Genomic DNA, 5,000 nt, shown 5'->3' on the forward strand with positions numbered 1-5,000 from the left:
GTCCCCTCCTCCTCCACATCCCCCCCCCCCCCCCCCCCCCCCCCCCCCCCCCCCCCCCCCCCCCCCCCCCCCTAGAGAGGACAGAGAAGGAGAGGTGGGAGGGTGCAGGGGGTAGGAGTGCAGGGGGAATGTGAGAGAGGGGAGAGGACAGAGAGGAGGAGAGAACAGAGAAGGAGAGGTGGGAGGGTGCAGGGGAGGGAGAGCAGGGGGAACGCGAGAGGAGGAGGCGGGGGAGGGAACAGACCTCTCCGCCCCCTCCTCCCCCCCCCCCCCCCCCCCCCCCAGAGAGGACAGAGAGGAGGAGAGAACAGAGAAGGAGAGGTGGGAGGGTGCAGGGGAAGGAGTGCAGGGGGAATGTGAGAGAGGGGAGAGGACAGAGAGGAGGAGAGAACAGAGAAGGAGAGGTGGGAGGGTGCAGGGGAGTGAGAGCAGGGGGAACGCGGGAGGAGGAGGCGGGGGAGGGAACAGACCTCTCCGCCCCTTCCTCCTCCACATCCCCCCCCCCCAGAGAGGAGGATGAGAACAGAGAAGGAGAGGTGGGAGGGTGCAAGGGAAGGAGTGCAGGGGGAATGTGAGAGAGGGGAGAGGACAGAGAGGAGGAGAGAACAGAGAAGGAGAGGTGGGAGGGTGCAGGGGAGGGAGAGCAGGGGGAAAGCGAGAGGAGGAGGCGGGGGAGGGAACAGACCTCTCCGCCCCCTCATCCCCCACACCCCCCCCCCCCCCAGAGAGGACAGAGAGGAGGAGAGAACAGAGAAGGAGAGGTGGGAGGGTGCAGGGAAGGAGTGCAGGGGGAATGTGAGAGAGGGGAGAGGACAGAGAGGAGAGAACAGAGAAGGAGAGGCGGAGGGTGCAGGGGAGGGAGAGCAGGGGGAACGCGAGAGGAGGAGGCAGGGGAGGGAACAGACCTCTCTGCTTCCTCCTCCCCCCCCCCAGAGAGGACAGAGAGGAGGAGAGAACAGAGAAGGAGAGGTGGGAGGGTGCAGGGGAAGGAGTGCAGGGGGAATGTGAGAGAGGGGAGAGGACAGAGAGGAGGAGAGAACAGAGAAGGAGAGGTGGGAGGGTGCAGGGGAGGGAGAGCAGGGGGAACGCGGGAGGAGGAGGCGGGGGAGGGAACAGACCTCTCTGCTCCCTCCTCCCCCACATCCCCCCCCCCCAGAGAGGACAGAAAGGAGGAGAGAACAGAGAAGGAGAGGTGGGAGGGTGCAGGGGAAGGAGTGCAGGGGAATGTGAGAGAGGGGAGAGGACAGAGAGGAGGAGAGAACAGAGAAGGAGAGGTGGGAGGGTGCAGGGGAGGGAGAGCAGGGGGAACGCGAGAGGAGGAGGCGGGGGAGGGAACAGACCTCTCTGTCCCCCTCCTCCTCCACATCCCCCCCCCCCCTAGAGAGGACAGAGAAGGAGAGGTGGGAGGGTGCAGGGGGAGGAGTGCAGGGGGAATGTGAGAGAGGGGAGAGGACAGAGAGGAGGAGAGAACAGAGAAGGAGAGGTGGGAGGGTGCAGGGGAGGGAGAGCAGGGGAACGCGAGAGGAGGAGGCGGGGGAGGGAACAGACCTCTCTGCCCCCTCCTCCTCCACATCCCCCCCCCCCCTTCCCCCCCAGAGAGGACAGAGAGGAGGAGAGAACAGAGAAGGAGAGGTGGGAGGGTGCAGGGGAAGGAGTGCAGGGGGAATGTGAGAGAGGGGAGAGGACAGAGAGGAGGAAGAGAACAGAGAAGGAGAGGTGGGAGGGGTGCAGGGGAGGGAGAGCAGGGGGAACACGAGAGGGAGGAGGCGGGGAGAAATGGGAAACGCGGAGGAGGAGGGAACAGAGAAGGAGAGGCGGGAGGGCGCAGGGGAGGGAGAGCAGGGGGAACGCGAGAGGAGGAGGCGGGGGGAGGGAACAGACCTCTCTGCTCCCTCCTCCTCCACATCCCCCCCCCCCCCCTCCCCACAGAGAAGCAGGGGGAATGTGAGAGGGAGGAGGCGGGGAGAAAACGGGAAACGCGAAGGAGGAGGGAACAGAGAAGGAGAGACGCAGGGGGAAATGCGGAGGAGGGAACAGAGAAGGAGAGACGGGAGGGTGCAGGGGAGGGAGAGCCAGGGTAGAGGTAGGGTCTAGGGTTGGGGGGGGGGGAGGGAGTAGGATACGGGCCCGGATTAGTGCGAGGGTGGGGAGAAGATGGGAAATGTGGAGGAGAGAACAGAGAAGGAGAGGTGGGAGGGTGCAGGGGAAGGAGAGCAGGGGGAATCTGAGAGAGGGGAGAGCAGGAAGTGGCAGGGATTCGGAAAGATAGGGAGAAGAGGAGAAGGAGAAGGAGCAGAGGGGGGGGGGAGAAGGAGGCGGGGGAAAACGCGGAGGAGGAGAGAACAGAGAAGGAGAGGTGGGAGGGTGCAGGGGAAGGAGAGCAGGGGGGAATGTGAGAGAGGGGAGAGGACAGAGAGGAGGAGAGAACAGAGAAGGAGAGGTGGGAGGGTGCAGGGGAAGGAGAGCAGGGGGAATGTGAGAGAGGGGAGAGGACAGAGAGGAGGAAGAGAACAGAAACATGATGTTACTGTAACAAAATACAGGTAGTTCCAACAACAACCGTGTCAACAATATTTTGTATTGAAATATATACAGATATATACTGTATATGGGGCGGCTGTAGCTCAGGAGGTAGAACGGGTCGTCCACTAATCGCTTTGGATAAAAGAGTCGGTGGTTCGATTCCTGGCTCCTCCAGTCTGCATGTCGAAGTGTCCTTGGGCAAGACACTGAACCCCAAATTGCTCCCGTTGGTGTGGCAGCACCCTGCGTGGTAAGCTGCCGCCATCGGTGTGTGAATGGGTGAATGTACCTACTGACTGTAAAGCGCTTTGGATAAAAGCGCTATATAAATGCAGGCCATTTACCATTTACCATTTACATATTGATTGTGCTTGAAATAGAGAGAGGATTAGGGGCGGTGTGTGTGTGGGGGGGGTGATGTGTTTTTCTGGAGAGGTGTGTGTGTGTCTCTCTCCATCTCCTCTCCCTCAGTCTCTCTCCCTCCCTCTCCTCCTCTCTCCCTCCCTCTCTCTCCCTCAGTCTCTCTCTCCTCCTCTCTCCCTCCCTCAGTCTCTCTCCCTCCCTCTCCTCCTCTCTCCCTCTCCCTCCCTCTCTCTCTCCCTCTCCCTCCCTCTCTCTCCCTCAGTCTCTCTCTCTCCCTCTCCTCTCTCCCTCAGTCTCTCCCTCTCTCTCCTCTCTCCCTCCGTCTCTCTCCCCCCTCTGTGTGTCTGTGTGTGTGCACGTGCGTGTGTGTGTGTGTGTGTGTGTATGTGTGTGCGTGCGTGCGTGTGCACGTGCGTGTGTGCATGCGTGTGCGTGCGTGCGTGCGTGTGTGTGTGTGCGTGCGTGTGTGTGCGTGCGTGTGTGTGTGTGTGTGTGTGCGTGCATGCGTGTGTGCGTGCATGCGTGTGTGTGTGTGTGTGAGTGAGAGAGAGAGAGAGAGTTCATGTCTTTAGTAAAGTGTTAGTCTGCTTGTTTTGCTGCTTTAAAGTCCCTGGAAACCAGAAATATTTCTTTATTATTTAGCATTTTGAGTTCATCACATCACAGGACCCTATGTTAATAAGCCACCAGCCAAATTTGAACGATGATGAACGTCGCAAAGTATATAAATTTAGGTTTGACAGTCGTGGCAAAACTCATCAGAATCAATTATTTTTTAGAGTGTATTTTCTCCCGCGGAATGTGTGGGCGTGTCCCGTCTGCAGCAGGTTTTCCAAGAGAGAGAGAGCGCGAGACAGAGGGGGGGAGGGAAATGGAGAAAGAGATCGAGTGACACAGCACTCGTGCTGTGGAGTGTCTGTTTGTGTGTGTGTGTGTGTGTGTGTGTGTGTGTGTGTGTGTGTGTGTGTGTGAGAGAGAGTAACCTCGCGTCACCAGCCTGTGTGTCTCTCTCTGTGCTCTCTCTCTCACTAGTCCCGAGAGAGAGAGAGAGAGAGAGAGAGAGAGAGAGAGAGAAGCATAGCGCTTGGCACGTCGGCACACAGAGTGGGAGGCAGACGGACAGCGAGGGAGCGCTGTCACTGGGGGCAAAGAACGGACAAAAGGAGGGTGGGTGCGGATTGCGCGCGTGTACAAAGGTTATATAGAGCTTATGACGTCATAAGCTCCTGCGTTTTAGCACCTCGCGCACTGCTGTCTTCAATGAGGAAGTACTTTGTAGAATCTTGTAGAAAAGTGTCGATTTTAAGGCTTTCGGTTGAAAGTAATGTATAATAATTTCGGAGGCACAAAATTACTAACATAAGACCCTAAATAACATAGTTAGAACGTTTTTGTGGATTTTGGTTTCCAGGGACTTTAAGGACACCAGGGGCCGGTTGCACCAACTGGTCTTAACTATGCCTGGTCGTAACTCCTACGTCGGTCTTAGTTAAGACCATGGATTTACGCCTGTTGCACCAACACGGCTTACTCTGGTCTTAACTACGCTGGTCGTAGCAATGCGCGTTCATGTGAATTGTCGGGGAATGCCCTCTGATTGGCCCACATGTGCCTCGCGCCGTCACCCACTACTGTATGTGCGTCACTACACCCTCCCTCCTCCCACCCCCCTCCTCCTGTGGAAGCCCCGGGGGAAAATGGCGGCGGCGATTAGTGTCAGGGAGTCTGAATGAAATTGAATGTAACGTTCCCAATTCTATGTATTACATTCTAAAAAAGTAACGGCAACATTTGGGAAGGCTAAGCCACACAACTAGTTAGTTATAATCTAACGTCGTGCTTTCAAAGACGGCGAACTGGCGGTGTTACGACGATGACGGTCAAAAAGGTCTCCGCGGAGATCTCTGCTACGCCTCCTCCTGACGAGGCGTAGGAGTTACGCCTGGTCTTAGTGAAAATAAGGCTTAAGTCGTCTTGGTGCAACCGGCGTAGCTGTTAGGTCGTAAAGTTACGACCAACTTAGCTTAAGACCAGTGTAAGACCAGTTGGTGCAACCGGCCCCAGGACTCTATATGGTCATTTTTATAGAAGTCATATTCATACTGGTTCAAATA

General features: G+C 57.4%; 1 protein-coding gene across 1 annotated transcript in view; it reads left to right on the forward strand.

Moving 5' to 3' along the window:
* LOC310791525 (stonustoxin subunit beta-like) overlaps positions 1–5,000 on the forward strand; it is a gene marked incomplete at both ends in the record, with an annotated part of 27,064 nt that overhangs the window by 21,326 nt on the left and 738 nt on the right. The gene's annotated exons all lie outside the window — the stretch shown is intronic.

Source organism: Poromitra crassiceps (assembly GCF_964638095.1).
Source record: "Poromitra crassiceps genome assembly, chromosome: 16".
In the NCBI taxonomy this organism is placed as follows: domain Eukaryota; kingdom Metazoa; phylum Chordata; class Actinopteri; order Beryciformes; family Melamphaidae; genus Poromitra; species Poromitra crassiceps.